General features: G+C 49.7%; 1 protein-coding gene across 2 annotated transcripts in view; it reads left to right on the top strand.

Moving 5' to 3' along the window:
- CPD (carboxypeptidase D) overlaps positions 1–18,544 on the top strand; it is a 752,391-nt gene that overhangs the window by 259,695 nt on the left and 474,152 nt on the right. The window lies entirely within an intron of this gene.

Genomic DNA, 18,544 nt, shown 5'->3' on the forward strand with positions numbered 1-18,544 from the left:
GGGATTTGGACCAGTTGATCTGGTACCCGGACTGGGCCCCAAAAATATGAAGTACCCGACGGACCGAGCGCGCCGGGGAAGCTAGGTACAACAAAATATCGTCCGCATATAAAGAAATACGGTCTTCATGATCTGCTGTCCATTTAAGGCCTCTGATTTCAGGATCACTCCAGATCCAAACCGCGAGCGGCTCAAGTGCCAAGGCAAAAAGAAGCGGCGACAGTGGACAGCCCTGTCTGGTGCCACGGCATAGGGAGAAGGAGCTCGAACAGCGGTTGTTAACTCATACGTGGGCCTTGGGCAAGTTATATAGCCGTCTGATCCATCCGATCAGCCGGGGACCCAACCCCACACGAGCCAGGACAGCGAAAAGATATTCTCACGCCACCGTATCAAACGCCATTTTGGCATCAAGCGCGAGCAAAAGTGCTTCTTCTTGGAGTGTTGCAGCACGGCCCAGTGCCCCGTGAACCCATTGCAAATTACGTGCAGTATTACGGCCTGGCATGAATCCCGACTGGTCCGGGTGGATCCATGCAGTGAGATATGGAAGCAGACGATTTGCCAGCAGTTTGGCCAAAATTTTGGCCACGACTGTGATCAGGGAAAAGGGTCGGTACGCTGCACACTCGTCCTCTGGTTTACCGGGTTTACGGATAACCACTATGGTGGCTGTGCGGATATCGGCTGGGAGGACGCCAGTCTCATAACACTCATTATACAAGTTCAGCAAGTGGGGCGCAAGTTTCAGAGCCATAGGTTTCAGGAGTTCTATCGGGATTCTGTTGGGGCCCATGGCCTTGCCGGACCGGATATCTAGGCTCTATGTATTTTAACCTACCTGTCAACACAAGAACCTCCACAAACATCCTCCCATTCAGGAAGGAACTAAAGTCTCCCCTCTTCTAAGAGCATTCCATCTCAACATCGTACGAATTTACCTTCCAACACTCCTGAATAATGAAAGCTGCCCTCCTTCACCTTGTACAGTACTGTGCTGCTCTCAGCTACATCTGCGCTATATACATACATTCATAGTCTCATAGTGATTCCTTCTATTCCCTACTGGTTTAAATAAGCTATGTTGTCCCCCACACTCCTATCTGCAGGTTTGCTGGTCTTTCATGGATATTTCCACAAGTGGCCATGTATTGCAATTTTCTACCAAACTGTGTTTCTCCTTTTGAATTTGAGTGGATTGTGGTGTGCTTGTCAGTGTTCACTGGCAGCTTGAGCGTACTGTTTAGCCCCACTCTTGACTCTGGGTTGTTCACAGCTTCTGGGATTTGCTGATGCTTTGGAGTTCATGGATATAGTTGGTAATGTTGAGATAGTGCTGAAGGTGGTATTATTGAAGGGTTGTATTGCCAGTCTTCAAACCCTGATGGTAAGTAGGACACACATCCCGCTTTACCAAAAGTAGTTCTACATCAGTATCTATGCACCACATATAGTGCTGTTGGCGTTTTTAGCATGCCTAGCCCTAGCTCTTGTGCTTTCGTCTCACATAACGTGGATTCTGGGGGGAGATTTTAATTGGGTCCTTGACCACCCGATCACATCCTCCACTACCAGCCTCACCGGTGATGACAGCACCACTTGCCTCATGCAATGGTTTACTAATTGGTCCCTGCACAATAATTGGAGGGTCCTGAACCCCAGGATTAGGGAATACTCCAATTATTCAGCTCCACATAAACTGCATGTGCGTTTGGACTGCACTTTTTCACTCTACTCTCCAAACAAAGGTCACAGGTGCTGAGTATCTCGGGAAAACATTCTCTGACCATAACCCACTACAGAAGCATCTTGGAAGGGGGATGTTGTGACCCCCAATCGGCGACTACAGCAGACTGTTAGAAGACCAGGTCTTTAGAGAAGAGATGAGGGAGGTCATAACATATTATTTTGAGAAACTGGGGTTCAGCCAATTCCAGGCAAATTGAATGGGAGGCAGTCAAAGTGGTAATCGGGGGCCAATGCATTCTGGCAATGGTGGGGACTAGTGCGGCCGTGCATGTTAATGTTATAAGGAACTTATAAAGTGCGCGAACACCAAGAGGTTTCATGGCGCTACTCTGGGACTGGTCAGAACCGGGGGGAAAGTATTAGTCGTGTGCTTGCTCAAATAGCCATGTTTTGAGCAACTTTCTAAATCTCAGTAGTTCCTTGCATGACTGGATCTCTAGGGGAAACAAGATATGCGAATCGACAGCCTCCTTGCCGTTTCTGTTTGAAAGCAGGAATAGTTAATTACTGGAGATGCTTTGAGCGGAGGTTACGAGAGGGAGTATACTTGGATAACAGTTTAATGAATTTGGGGCTCTGGCTGTGTAACGATTTAAAAACTAGGCAACCTGTCTTGAAGGCAGTCCGTTGAGGAATGGGAAGCTAATGTAATTTTTTAAGAGGTCTGGCAGATTGCCACCTGGGTTGCTGGTGGATCAATCTTGCTGCCTGGTTCTGCACCATCAGGAGCCGTTTGGTCAAGAAGAGTGCCATCCCCAGGTAGATAGAGTTGGCGTAATCCAGGTGTGATAGTACCATAGCTATCACCACCTGTATCAGCGCTGCATGAGTGAGCAGATGGCTGATCTTTCGGATCTTTCATAATTTCAAAAGTTGATACCACTGCGCCTACCTGGGATTTTAGTGATAAATCGTTATCTATAATAACTCCAAGGCTTTTTACAGAGGTGAAGGGCTCAGGGGGACAGCAGAGTTCTTCTGGCCAATAGTGTGGGCCCCAGAAGATCTGGCTCCTCCCTGTTGGCACCAATTCAGTCTTGTGTGGGTTGAGTTTCAGATGATTACGATCCATCCAGTGGCGGATGTAAAGCATTGTTTCCTGGAAGTCGATAACTGAATTGGAGGAGTTATCAATGGTAAATGTAACCTGTAGGTCGTCGGCATAATTGAATGTAGTCACATTCCTTTCCTTCAGGGACTGAATCAGAGGGAGAAGGTAAAGATTAAACAGATGGGGGGTGTTAGAAAAACACTCCCACACCGGAAGGGTGGTGGTGTTCTCCCAGACATACACTGTGGTAGCTTGGCTCGAGTGGTCAGGGATCAGGCACCGTGCTAAGCATACGTCATACCCACACAATAACCATGCGTGCATCCGTTCCAAAAACGACACTACACCTTAAAAATTATACTGAAAATATATCTCTATCTTCTTTTCTCTTAGTTGCTGATTAAATAAATAATAATACAATCACAGTACACAAGGCTTTTCCTGTGGAAGGGTAAATCAAATCCATAATACTTCAACGATTCAATAAATAAGGTAGATCATAAATAATCAAGGCATAAATATAAGTGCATTACATAAAAGGCAATTAAATATTACGAGGCAATAAATACTGTGCGACAATAAATACTGTGCGACAATAAATACTGTGCGACAAATACTGTGCGACAATAAATACTGTGCGACAATAAATACTGTGCGACAATAAATACTGTGCGACAATAAATACTGTGCGACAATAAATACTGTGCGGCCATAAATACTGTGAAACAATAAATACTGTGAGGCCATAAATAGGATGAATACAATAAATACAGTGCTCTCCATAAATAATAAAAGCCAACAGTGACACTTGAAAATCAGTTCACATTCCTGAGGTACTATGGGATGATTTGGCCCAATCCCAGCTTGTAGAGTTTTGGATGACCTGCGGGGTGTACTACCTGGCTTGGACAAGGCTGAGGCCTAAACTGAGGTAGATCAAGGGGGAATCTAGAGATCTGGCTCTCCCACACTACACAACCCCTCTGTATTAGTCTCAGCTCACCCCTGGCACTATCAAGCTGGTTCCAGCACCTCTCTAGCCTCTAGGATGGTCTCTTAGGGCTTCACAGGGCCTTAGGCGCCCTCTATTCCACTTACTGCCCTTTTTATGAAGTTCCGACGCCGCTGGAGTCGTGAGGCGGTTCCGGTTCGATGTCGGCGGCCTCGGCTCAATGACAGTTCTTGTCGACGCCGGGAGGCGGTTCTGGTTCGATGTCGGCGGCCTCGGTTCGATGTCGACTTCGGGCGGCTCCGGTTCGATGACGTCGGGCGGCCTTGGCTCGATGTCGACTTCCGGCGGCTCCGGAGTGCGATCTCCACTCCCGACCTCCGGTGCTCCTTTCCTCAGGTTCCGGCGACTCCGGAGTGCGACCTCCACTCCCGACCTCCGGCACGATTCTCTTCAGGTTCCGGCGACTCCGGAGTGCGATCTCCACTCCCGACCTCCGGCACGCTTCACCTCGGTCTCCGGCGACTCCGGAGGGCGGACTTCACTCCCCCGTCGACGCCGCACACTCGACCTCAGGTGACTTCCTCCTCGACCTCTGGTGTCTCCACGACCTCCGTCGGCGCCCTCTCTCGGCTCCGGGTACGACGTCTGCTTTTCAGTCAGCGCCGCTTCTCCACTTCGGGCTCCAGGTCTCCAGGCTTCTCGACGTCGGACTTCAGGAAGTTACCAGTAACCAGGTCAGGAACTTGCTGTTCTTCACTTTTAAGGCCTGTTCCGGCTGTCCAGGTCCTCAAGATGGTTTTTCTTGCTTTCTCCCACACAGGGCTCCAGGCTGGGCTCAGTCAGCAGGGACTAGTATCAAGGGTGGGTTTCTGGACCCCACTCCAGGCACAAGTTTCCACCCCTGCTGCCTCACTCCTTCCTCCTTCAGTTCTGTGCTCCTCTCTCTTCACCAGTCAGGTGCCAACTGCCAACTCCAACTGCCAACCTGGAGATGCCTTCCCAACATTCTAAACCTGCCTCACACTGTCACAGGGTTCTGGAATGTTCTGGAAGGTGCTGGTAGGTTCCAGTGATGTCACAGGTGACAATGGGTGGCCACCATTTTGTGTTTCAGGCCCTCAGACAGAAGTTCCAGGGGTAGATAAAATGGCTCCCTGAATCTGCATCAATACTAAAAAGTCTGGTGGTTCCCAAAAAGGAAAAAATACTAACAGGGTTTGAGGCAAAAGTGGGACAAAATAAATAATGATGAGGAGGGACCACCCAAAGGGCTGACAGGTCTAACACGCGTCCCCCCCCCCAGCTGAAAGTGGGGAGAGCTACCCAACCCCTTGGGAGTTATCATCACTAAGGCGGAAATACCTTGAGAGACCGTCTGCATTGGCGTGGTCCACTCCAGGCCGATGTTCCACCTGAAAGTCCATTCCCTGTAGGGAGATAGACCACCTTAGCAACTTGGGATGCTCCCCCTTCATCTGCATCAGCCAACGAAGGGGTCTGTGGTCGGTCTGAACTAGGAAGTGCGAGCCAAACAGGTATGGCCGCAACTTCTTCAGAGCCCATACCACTGCAAAGGCTTCTCGCTCTATTGCACTCCACTTCTGTTCCCTGGGAAGTAGTCTCCGGGATAGGAAGACCACGGGTTGATCCAGACCCTCTTCATTGAGTTGCGATAACACTGCCCCAATGCCATGTTCCGATGCATCTGTCTGGACAATGAACTTCTTGGAAAAGTCTGGGGCCCTTAAGACCGGGGCCTCGCACATGGCTTGCTTCAGCTTTACGAAGGCCTGCTGACAAGCCTCCGTCCAGACTACCCGTCGAGGTTGCTTCTTGGACGTAAGCTCCGTGAGGGGGGCCACGATGGTACCGTATCCCTTCACGAAGCGGCGGTAGTATCCGGTGAGGCCCAAAAATGCTCGGACCTCAGTCTGAGTCTTGGGGGGTTCCCAGGCCATGATGGCCTCGATCTTCGCCTGGAGGGGTTGCACCGCTCCCCTACCCACCAAGTGTCCAAGGTACACTACCGACCCCTGCCCGATCTGGCACTTGCTGGCCTTGATCGTTAAACCAGCTTGTCTCAGGGCCTGGATAACAGCTTGCAGGTGACGCAAGTGATCCTCCCAGCTGTTACTGAAGACGGCTATGTCATCCAGATAAGCAGCAGAGAAACTCTCCATTCCAGTGAGGATCTGGTTCACCAGACGCTGAAACGTGGCAGGTGCGTTCTTGAGCCCAAAGGGCATCACACAGAACTGGTAGTGGCCATTGGGCGTGGAGAAGGCTGACCTTTCCCTAGCTCCATCAGTCAAAGAGATCTGCCAGTACCCAGAAGTAAGGTCAAAGGTACTTAGATATTGGGCAGCTCCCAGCCGGTCAATCAATTCATCCGCCCTTGGGATCGGATGAGCATCAGTTTTGGTTACTGAATTCAGTCCCCGGTAGTCCACACAGAACCTCAGTTCCGGTTGGCCACCCGGTGGTGCGGCTTTTGGTACTAACACCACCGGACTGGACCAGGGGCTGCTGGAAGGTTCGATCACTCCTAGCTCCAGCATCTTGGTGACTTCACTGTTAATGCTGGCCTTCACCTTGTCTGACATCCGGTAGATCTTGGACTTCACAGGTGGGCTGTCTCCTGTGTCCACGTCATGGACGCACAGGTGAGTCCTACCCGGAAGAAGGGAGAACAACGAAGAGTACTGTCCCAGGACCTGGCGGCAGTCCTCCTGCTGTTCAGGAGTTAGAGATGGGGAGAGAATCACTCCCTCCACCGACTCATCCTTCTCTTGAGACGCAAATAAATCGGGGAGAGGCTAGCTTTCCGCGTCCTCTGCTCCGTCAGTCACCATCATCAAAATGACTTTGGGCCTCTCGTGGTGGGGTTTGAGGCGGTTGGCATGCAGCACCCGTAGGGGCTGACGAGGGGTCTTAAGATCCACCAAGTAGGTAGCCTTACCCTTCTTCTCCAATACCTCAAAGGGTCCTGACCAGCGATCCTGGAGGGCGCTAAGCTCTCCTGGTTCGATCACCCACACCTTCTGGCCAGGCTCCAATTCCACCGGGTGAGCGTTGTGGTCATACCACGCCTTCATTACTGCTTGGCTGGCCTCCAAGTTGTCAGAAGCTTGCTTCCACAACTTAGCCATTTGGCTCCGGAAGGCCAGCATGTAGCTCACCACATCCTGGGGAAGCTTTCTGGGAGTTCTTTCCCATCCGTCTCTCACCAGGCTGAGAGGTCCACGCACAGGGTGCCCGTACAAAAGCTCGAAGGGGCTGAAGCCCACTCCCTTCTGTGGCACTTCCCTGTAAGAAAACAATAGGCAGGGTAGGAGGACGTCCCATTTCCTCCGCAGGCTTTCAGGCAGACTTCTGATCATGCCTTTCAAGGTTTTATTGAACCTTTCCACCAGACCATTGGTCTGGGGATGGTAAGGAGTGGTGAACCGGTAGGTCACTCCACACTCCTTCCACATGGCCCGCATGTATGCTGACATGAAGTTGGTCCCCCTGTCGGACACAACTTCCTTGGGAAAACCCACTCGGGTAAAGATTCCCATTAGGGCCCTAGCCACAACAGGTGCTGTAATGGTCCTTAGAGGTATAGCCTCTGGGTACCGTGTGGCATGATCCACCAAAACCAGGATAAACCTGTGACCAGCTGTAGTAGGCGGATCTAATGGACCCACAATGTCGATGCCCACCCTTTCAAAGGGGGTGCTAACGACAGGAAGTGGTTCCAGGGGAGCTTTCAGCTTCACCCCTGTTTTCCCACTGGCTTGGCAAGACACACATGTCCGGCAGTAGGTGTCGGACGACACTTTCATCTGAGGCCAATAAAAGTGTGGGACAAGACGGGCGAAGGTCTTGTCTTGCCCCAGGTGTCCTGCCAATGGGATCTCGTGAGCCAACTCCAGAAGGAAGGCTCGATAACGTTGAGGGACTACCAAGGCTCGTGACGATCCATGTAGGGGTGCCTTGGGTTCACTGTAGAGGAGGCCATCCTCCCAGTAAACACTGTAGTTCCCTTCAACGTTCCCTGCTGCCTGGGCTTCGGCCTGTCGCCTCAGTCCCTCAAGGGTAGGGCACTCGCCCTGGCAGAATTCCTCCCTGGTCGGGCCTCCCTCCACGTGCCACTCGGCCGGGATGGGGAGGTCCTCCAGTTTGACGACATCCCCCACCGCAGACTCTTGGTCCACCACCTCCGGTGGCCTATCCGTCCTACGGGGTGCGGACGCCGAGGCAGGCTCCTCCTGTCCTCGGTTCTTCCCTTGATCGGCAGCTGGCTGGGCCTTTGTTCCAGGCTCCACCCTTAACGAACTCCCTCTCCGGGTAGTCGCGGACCCTGTGCTCACACAGGCCCAGACAGGTGTACCCAGCATCTCAGTGTGAGTCCGGTATTCCACCTCTTTCCAAGCATTGTGCGCCATGTCATTCCCTAGCAGACAATCGACTGGCACGGCAGGGCTTACGTCAACTCGAAGTGAACCTGCAACCCCTTCCCATTCAAAGGGAACCTCGGCCACCGGATAGTGGCCCATTCTGCCGTCAGCCATCGCGGCAGGGTGGAGTACATCGGGAATCACCTGCTCTGGAGACACCAGTTGGCTACGCACCATAGTCATACTGGCTCCTGTGTCTCTCAGAGCCTCCCCCCTTTGGCCGTTGATGGTGACCCACTGCCCATACTTTATAGTATTTGCGGGCACCTGGATCTTAGGAACCATCTCCCGTTCTCCCAGGGACACTAAAGTGACACCCGCCCACTCCCTTCCCTTAATTAAAGGCATCTCCTCCCCGAGCACTACACTAGCTACTCCGGGGGCCTTTCCTCCAATGGGAGGGGGTGGTCGTTTTGGGCACTTCGCATCTCCCTTATAGTGTCCAACGCCACCGCACTCGAAGCAATGGACAACCCTTGGCTGCTGACTCTGGCCAGGATTAGGGTTTCGGGGTGGGTTAGCCCTAGGGGTGAATCCTGTTCCCTTACCTTGGAAATTATTTTGGGGGCCTTTGGAGAACTCCTTTTTCTTCCCCCCCCCCCTCTTTCTTCTGGGGGGGCGCCCTGTCCGGCCTTTTGAGTATCCCCTCCAGTCCCCCTTGTGGACACCCGGGTACTAGCCCAAATGTCCGCCTCCTCAGCAAGCTTCCGGGGATTGGTCAGCTTGCTATCCACCAGGTGTTGACGCAGTTCAGGGAAACATTTTTCGAGCAGGTGTTCCTTCAATACTAAATCAAACAACCCCTCGTAGTTCCTCACTTCACTGCCCTGAATCCAACCCTCTAATGCCTTCTTTGCATAATCCACGAAGTCCACCCAATTCTGTGTGCCCAGTTTGTGGCTACCCCGGAACTTCTGTCTGTATTTCTCGGGTGTTAGTCCAAACTTTCGTATGAGCGCCACTTTCATGGTGGGGTAGTGGGTCTGCTCATCCTGCTCTAGGGCCAATAATGCATCCCTACCAGCTGGAGGCATGTACCTGTACAATCCCCCTCCCCAGTACTTCTCTGGAACCCCATGGGCCCTTAATGAGACCTCATAGGCCGCTAGCCACTTGGCAATATCGTCGCCCACACCATAGCTAGCCACTATGTCTTTCGGCAAATAGGGTTTGGGTTCCCTGGTGAACTCTCTTTCTTCGCTGCCACCATTAGGAATAGGGTGTGCCCCGACTCGTAGGATCTGGAGATCTATCTCCCTTAACCTCAACTCATGAGCCATCCTCTGTTCCTCCTTCTCTTTCTCCAGCCTTGCTAAGTCCCATGTGAGCTGTCTTTTCTCCCTCCGGTCTGTTAACTCCACTTCAGACAAGCCACCGCTAGAGGCACTGCTGCCCTTCCTAGAAAGTGTCCTGGGCCTCGCTAACAGGTTCCCCACCTCAGGTTGGTACAAACCAGCTCCCTCACTGTCGTGCTCTCTATCCCTGTCCTCCTCAGCCTTGCTTTCTCGTCGTGCCTCCCCCCAAGCCCTTAAGCTGGTTTGGAGTGCACCCTTCTTTGCTCCTGGGGGACAATACACCCCCTCCCGCTGACAAAACTCCCTGAGTTGGGCCACAGTGTACGTTTCTAAATTCTCCAGTACAAACTCCATCTTGCCCACTCAGGTCGGAGGATAGTTATTATCAGAAGCTATGCAGGGGGGTACCTTTTATAATACCTCCTCCCACCACCAGAGTAAATTTGGAAAAAACAAAAACTCACAATTAGGCAGTCCGCTTGGAGAAAACTCCCGGTGTAGGCCTATGGACTACCCACAGTTATTGTCGAGTATACGTAGTCACAGCTCTATCCCACCACTGAACACCAATTATGTTAGAAAAACACTCCCACACCGGAAGGGTGGTGGTGTTCTCCCAGACATACACTGTGGTAGCTTGGCTCGAGTGGTCAGGGATCAGGCACCGTGCTAAGCATACGTCATACCCACACAATAACCATGCGTGCATCCGTTCCAAAAACGACACTACACCTTAAAAATTATACTGAAAATATATCTCTTTATCTTCTTTTCTCTTAGTTGCTGATTAAATAAATAATAATACAATCACAGTACACAAGGCTTTTCCTGTGGAAGGGTAAATCAAATCAATAATACTTCAACGATTCAATAAATAAGGTAGATCATAAATAATCAATGCATAAATATAAGTGCATTACATAAAAGGCAATTAAATACTGCGAGACAATAAATACTGCGAGACAATAAATACTGCGAGACAATAAATACTGCGAGACAATAAATACTGTGCGACAATAAATACTGTGCGACAATAAATACTGTGAAACAATAAATACTGTGAGGCAATAAATACTGTGAGGCCATAAATAGGATGAATACAATAAATACAGTGCTCTCAATAAATAATAAAAGCCAACAGTGACACTTGAAAATCAGTTCACATTCCTGAGGTACTATGGGATGATTTGGCCCAATCCCAGCTTGTAGAGTTTTGGATGACCTGCGGGGTGTACTACCTGGCTTGGACAAGGCTGAGGCCTAAACTGAGGTAGATCAAGGGGGAATCTAGAGATCTGGCTCTCCCACACTACACAACCCCTCTGTATTAGTCTCAGCTCACCCCTGGCACTATCAAGCTGGTTCCAGCACCTCTCTAGCCTCTAGGATGGTCTCTTAGGGCTTCACAGACCCTTAGGCACCCTCTATTCCACTTACTGCCCTTTTTATGAAGTTCCGACGCCGCTGGAGTCGTGAGGCGGTTCCGGTTCGATGTCGGCGGCCTCGGTTCGATGTCGACTTCGGGCGGCTCCGGTTCGATGACGTCGGGCGGCCTTGGCTCGATGTCGACTTCCGGCGGCTCCGGAGTGCGATCTCCACTCCCGACCTCCGGTGCTCCTTTCCTCAGGTTCCGGCGACTCCGGAGTGCGACCTCCACTCCCGACCTCCGGCACGATTCTCTTCAGGTTCCGGCGACTCCGGAGTGCGATCTCCACTCCCGACCTCCGGCACGCTTCACCTCGGTCTCCGGCGACTCCGGAGGGCGGACTTCACTCCCCCGTCGACGCCGCACACTCGACCTCAGGTGACTTCCTCCTCGACCTCTGGTGTCTCCACGACCTCCGTCGGCGCCCTCTCTCGGCTCCGGGTACGACGTCTGCTTTCCAGTCAGCGCCGCTTCTCCACTTCGGGCTCCAGGTCTCCAGGCTTCTCGACGTCTGACTTCAGGAAGTTACCAGTAACCAGGTCAGGAACTTGCTGTTCTTCACTTTTAAGGCCTGTTCCGGCTGTCCAGGTCCTTAAGATGGTTTTTCTTGCTTTCTCCCACACAGGGCTCCAGGCTGGGCTCAGTCAGCAGGGACTAGTATCGAGGGTGGGTTTCTGGACCCCACTCCAGGCACAAGTTTCCACCCCTGCTGCCTCACTCCTTCCTCCTTCAGTTCTGTGCTCCTCTCTCTTCACCAGTCAGGTGCCAACTGCCAACTCCAACTGCCAACCTGGAGATGCCTTCCCAACATTCTAAACCTGCCTCACACTGTCACAGGGTTCTGGAATGTTCTGGAAGGTGCTGGTAGGTTCCAGTGATGTCACAGGTGACAATGGGTGGCCACCATTTTGTGTTTCAGGCCCTCAGACAGAAGTTCCAGGGGTAGATAAAATGGCTCCCTGAATCTGCATCAATACTAAAAAGTCTGGTGGTTCCCAAAAAGGAAAAAATACTAACAGGGTTTGAGGCAAAAGTGGGACAAAATAAATAATGATGAGGAGGGACCACCCAAAGGGCTGACAGGTCTAACAGGGGGATAATGAGGAGCCCTGTGGGACCCCACATGTCGTAGTTAGCTTGGGTGCTGTAAATGTGGCCAAGCGTACTGCTTGAGTACGACCCTCTAGAAAGGATTCAATTCAGTTAAAAGCTGGGCCCTGAATGCCAGCCTGTCTGACACGGTCCCTCAGTATCCTGTGGTCGACCGTGTCAAATGCGGCAGATAGATCCAGCAGCACCATGGCCTGTGGGATACCTCTATCTGCTTTTCCACGCAAATTGTGCAGAACTGCCAGTATCACTGACTCCGTAGTATGGGCGGGGCGAAATCCCGCTTGATGTGGATCTAGAGAACCTGTACAAACTGAGGTGTCAACTTGAAGTAGTTGTCCGCTCATACCCTACAGAACAGCAAACCATGACTGTGGCTCTCAAGGATCATGCTAACCTGATAGAACAGTTGCGCTGCCTGGACTTTAAGGCCCATCTGGCAAAAATGCATGCTGAAGGAGACAAGTCGGGCTACTTGTTCGCGTGGCTCCTGCGCAAGGCGTGACATCAGCAGTTCACATCGCTATGTTCTGGGAATCCCCTGACTCAGACACTCACTAATCGGGCAGACATACACTGACCTTTCACTACTCACTATAAAGCGATGTATGACCCTCTCCCCAACTGCTCGACAGGTGCATATTGGCGAATTACTACACAATATATGGTTGCCCACCCTGGATCCCCTAGGTAGAGAGACGATAAATACCCCTCTCACGCTTCAGGAAATCAGAGCGGCCATCAGCGGGTCAGCCATGCAGAATACCCCTGGAATTGTCAGATTACCTGTGGAATTCTACAAAGCCCATGAGTCAATTTTAGCCCCAAAACTGTTGGAGCTGTATCAGGCTGCCCTTACGGAGGGCCGCCTTCCACAGTCACTTTGTGAATCATTACTGGTGCTATTGCCCAAGCCTGACAAAGATCCAAAGGAAGTAACTTCTTATCGTCCGTTATCCATGTTGGGAATGTATTATAAAATACTTAGTAATATCATAGCAGTCCATAGCAGTCCACCTCTTGGAGCACATCCCACATCTTGTACATCCAGATCAAAATGGTTATATTCCTGGAAGATCTACTACCCTTATTGTCCGACGCTTACACAGAGTAATGGACCTGGTCCCAGCCTGGTGGCCCAATGCAGCCTGTCTAAACTTAGATTTAGAAAAGAAATTTGACACAGTGGAATGGGGTTTCTTCTTTTCTGTCCTTAGTGTGATGGGTATCACTGGTCGTCTCCAGAGACTCATCCGGCTCTTCTACACAGAACCCAGAGCTGTGTAAAAATAAGCCAGCTTATTTCACACCCATTTAAGGCGAGTAGCGGTACCTGCTCAGGATGCCCCCTCTCACCACTTTTATTCGCTCTTTCAATGGAGCCATCAGCCAGCGGCTCTGACCGAGGCGAGGACTGGGGATTACTTCTGAATGAGGAAATATAGATAGGTTCACTATACGTGAATGATTTGCTCATCTAGATCGTGGCATCGGGGGTGGGATCACTGGGATCGCAGAGACTCTTGTGGAGTTCTAAAAGGCCTCAGGGCTAGGGGTTAATTGGACTAGGTCATGTGTCTTGCCCTTCCATGAACACTGCCCCCCCCCCCCCCACAACAACTAATAGTAGAAACCTACTTATTAAAATGGGAGCCTTGCACGTTTCATTATCTGGGAATCCTTATGTACCATGACATGCAAGATTTCAATGGCTGGAACCTTACAAGTGCCATATCCTCCCTGTGCCCTAAGATGACATCTTGGATCACCCTACCTCTCGCCGTTCAAAGGCGAGTTTCATGATCTAATATGCTTATGCTCCCCTGCCTCCTGTATTCTTTCATAACCTCCCAGTGCATATTCCACGGCCCACCTTTTGGGCCCTACATATCATGCTGGGAACCTTCATTTGGAATAGGGGTAGGATATGAGTGCCACTAATAAAATTACAACTACCTGTGGATAAGGGGGGGAAGGATTGGGGGCTCCCAACTTTAAGCTGCAATGGCCTTCAAGAGAGCTGGCAGGACATCTGACAGAAGAAATGGGTCTGCTGACTGTAACGCGGGCACAGACAGTGATTGGTGGAATGCTGCTCCCACAGGCAAAACTCTAGAGAGTCCAATCATTTACTGCAAATAGCATAGGAAAGCTACTGTAGGGGGTTACGGTTCATGCTATTGATCACTCCGAACTCCCTAGCAGTCAGATTAAGTAATATTAAACCATACTATGCACTAATTAGACGGGACCGTGTGGCAACTTGGGCCGAGTGTGAGGTGGGTATGCTGGGTGACCGGCGGGACTCTTCCTACACACGACAGGTGGATGTTTGAATTGGGGCAGTTATGGAACATTATAGAAACGGAACTGGAGCAACACTGGCTCGGACATACCCTCCACGTTATTTGCAGTGGACATAGGCTCATTACCTGCTTCACAAAGGCACTAAAACGCACCAGACTAGACCTACCACAGGTAACACGTCAATGCTGGGAAAGAGATATAGGCCGAGCTCTAACCCCCAAAGAATGTGGAAAAGTCCTGCATTATTCAAGAAAAGTATCCCGGAATGGTAAATTTCAGTATATACAGCATAATCCAGATCGTCCACAACCCTTTACACACCGCAGGACAAACGCTGGACCCAATTTTCACCTCCAGCAACTGCGTCAAATACAGCTATATCACAGACTTCACATGGACCGTTCACTCCATCATCCACTTAAGCATCTCCAGCCCCCTCACCGCCACCCCCAAGATGATCAAGGCCCCCAGCCGATGTGGGGCAAAATCTCAGAGACCAGCTGGGCGAATGGCCTCAACACCTCCAACCCTGCTACCTACCGCCAACAACCTCGAACAGGGAGTGAATAACTTCAACACCTGGTTCGCCAATTGTGCACACAGTATCGTCAAGAACTCAGAACAGCGAAATGGGTCTTCTCACTTTGCCCTCGGAGCACCAAATGGCAACATGGCGCACATGTTTTGGTGCTGCCCAGTGACTAAGGCCCTCTTGAAGGAGGTTGCAGAGGCACTAGCAGAAGGGACGGCCATGAAGGGTGTCTCACCATGAAAGGGGTGTTACTTGGGCGCCTTTAGACGGAGAAAGGCACAAACAGCAACTAATTGTTCCTTGACTTGGTCCTACTCATTATCCAGTGGTCCATAGTGATGAATTGGAAGGCAAATACACTCCAGAACTACAACGACACTCAAATGGGGCAAGGCTGAAGCAGTGGCAATGAGGCGGTAAGAAGTCCGGGTGTTGTGCAGGGTCCCATAGCAGTCTCATGGGATGGTCTGTTGCACGAGCTACAGGTGTTCCAGGATGCCCTTTAGGCTTAAATAGGGAGCATCTTACATCTATAAAATGGTGACACCAAGTGCCAGTCTGTTCGTCTCCCCCTATTATCCCCCCTTCACCGGTCTTCCACTGATCTCGATCACGGGCTCTGATTCTTTCTCTTCAGTGATAAAAAATGTGCCTAACGTTATCAGGAAGGGAAGGAGGTGAATCAGCACAATTTCTGCTATCCCAACTATGTAGGGATACTGTGGAAGCATAACTATCAAAGAGAATAATAACTCGCTGACATTGACAGATGTGCGAATTTCACTGTTGTGATCTGAAGTTTGTTACTGTTCTTGCTTTAATATGTCGAACCATCTACTCCTTACCAAAATACTGTCTGACAAGTATTAAATATGTAAATTATGTCAACTGATACAGTATTTTAAACTATGTACCATGATGAAAACAAAATTGGTTAAACGTTCTGCAGCCTTTTCTGCCCTAGTGTGCATGCTGAGAACTATGTCAATATAATTTCCTGTTTGTGGCCCACTTGTCCCGTTATCTGGTTCACTGTTAATTGACCTGTAACTTCCTATCTGTCGTCCTAGTATTTCCCTGCCACGGTTTGCCTTTTTTTTTTTTAGCGTCTTCATGTCCCAGTGTGTTTCTCTGTTCTAGCTAGCAAATTGGATTGGTGTTGCCCTCTGTTAATAATGTTAACTTTATAACTTCGCCAGCTAGTGGATGTAGGCGAAGGAAGTTGTAAACCAAAACTTAATAAAAAGTTACAACCCTAATAATGTTGACTGTTCTTGTGGGCATGTCTTTTATGATTTTGTTTTGGAGTGTTTGTGGTCCTGTTTCTTTTCCTTTGGTGTAATCGTGTTTACTTACGTTATGCTATTCTGCTACAGTGTTTTTCACCAAATAAATTGGTCTAGCTGTTGCTGTTTACTATTTATTTCCTATATTGAGACGGTCTGAGTTGGATTCATACTAATTTCTCTTTAAATGAAGAAACAGATTATTTGACGACTGGTGCACTTCCTTCAGTTACAGCATGTGCTCTTTCACCAAGTTTGACTGAAAGTGGTCCTTTTTCCTTTAGATTGTGTTTGTCAGAGATTCTTTGCCTGTATAAGACTGAGTCTCCTAGTTCCAGGTGGTCCTTCAGTCTACCTCGCGTTTTGTATGGCTGAGTTACTTAGTTTTTTCTGCAGAGGGGTGTGTGTGATATTTATGCTCTGATTATTTCTTCCTGTGTCCTTGTCAATGTTCACAATTTCGATTAATTGTGTTCATGTTTCCCTCTCTCTCTGTAGACACGCAGTCATTTTCCCAGCGCATGCATGTGCCCCATTGTCCATGCCTCCTCTCTGTAGGTATCCATCTATCCAAATTCCAGTGGTTCTCCTTGTCCCTGTGCATCTTTGTTCAGTGTATCTTCTTGTCCAAGTGTTACCTTTCTCTTTGGTCTGTATGTGTATCTGCAACAAATGGTTGGCCTTGATATTGTAAAAGTATGTAAATATCAGGCACTGGAATGGATGCTCTCATTTTTAGGGGAACGTACCCAATCCGTTAGGTTGGCTCCTTTCGCCTCGGCTTGGGTCAACACCACATGTGGTGTCTCACAAGGCTCATCTCTTTCACCACACCTGTTTTAACATCTATATCAGTCCCCTGATTCATGCTCTGCAATCCAGGGGAGTGAAGGTATATAATTACGCTGACAACATGCAGCTGATCTTTCCAATGGACGAGATGAAGGAATCTAAGGAATTCTTCCAACGTACCATGCTCTTTATTAAAGACTGGATGAGTCATAACTATCTCAAACTAAACTCGGATAAAACTGAGATAGTTGTTTCTAACAATAGACTCGATCAGTGGTCGCCAGCTCACTGGCCAGCTGCATTGGGCTCCCCACCTATCCCTAAAAATGTGGTTAAAACTTTAGGGATTAAAATCGATGCCAAGCTATCCATGCACGAACAGATCAACCTGGTCACCTCCTCTTGCGTGTACTATTTAAGGACATTCAAGAAAATTAGGATTTTTTTTACCAGGGAAGCAAGCACGACGCTCATGCTCGCCTTGATCATGTCCAGGCTGGATTACGCTAACGCCATCTACTTAGGGCTCCCTGTAAATCAGACCCATAGACTGCCGCTAATACAAAATCAAGTGGCCAGGCTGGTCCTTCAACTACCAAGACACTTTCACATTAAACCACTTCTGAAGGAATTGCATTGGCTCCCGGTGACTCAGCGGTCCATGTTCAAGACAGGTTGCATGGTCTTCAATGACCTCTATGAGAAGGGCTCAAAATTCAACTCTAAGATTTTAAGGCATGTACCCAAACGGAATCTCAGATCGGCCACGATGGCTATGCTAACGATTCCAAGATTCAAGCGCAAGAGAACGGCTGGCTCCTGTTTCTCTGTCCTTTGCCCCACTCTCTGGAATTCCCTGCCAATAGATATTAGACTTGTACCCGAGTACACCAAATTCAGAAAAAAACTGAAAATATGGTTGTTCACTCTAGCTTATTGCTAGCAGCCCTCTGGAAGTCTCTCCCTCCTCCTCAGCGCCAAGAGACCTTTCGGTATACGTACGCTTAACAAATTCCCCAAACACAAACATGCGCATTCTTCAGTGATGTTGTGCGAGTCAGTTTGCAAGTGTCTTTGTCCCAGTGTTGCATTCTTCCACCACCTCTGTGTTGCATGTTTTCCACCAGAGGCTTCTGCTGCTGTTGAGCACATGCAGCCAATTCTCTAGTAATTAGTGACGGACAGACCTAGAGTGAAGTCCTGCCTATAGGACCAAACAGCATTTCAGAGGCAGATGCCAGGTGGATGGATTCGGTGGAAGCCTCCACTGCGAGTGCCCCTTTCTCTATCCTCCCCCACCCACGGCTCTAGTTTTGCTTCAGTTTCCTGGTCCAAGGAACACATAATCTGACTCTATCAGATTTCTTTAAGCAGGGCAAGAAGAATTATACCCACTATGTTTTCTCCTTTCTCTCAGTTACAGAGAATGGCGTGAAAGCAGAGATCAAGAAAGGGGGCTATTTTCTCTGCAGTTTACGTGCACTAGGGTGCACAATATTCCCTGCGCCGTGAATTAACCTGTGGAGTCTGATTGATTAGAGCTGCTTCTTTTTTTTTAATCGTTATCACACAGTAAGTGATTACTTTTAGTGTTCAAGAGGA

The sequence above is a fragment of the Triturus cristatus genome, chromosome 3_2 (genome assembly GCF_964204655.1).
Source record: "Triturus cristatus chromosome 3_2, aTriCri1.1, whole genome shotgun sequence".
NCBI lineage: Eukaryota > Metazoa > Chordata > Amphibia > Caudata > Salamandridae > Triturus > Triturus cristatus.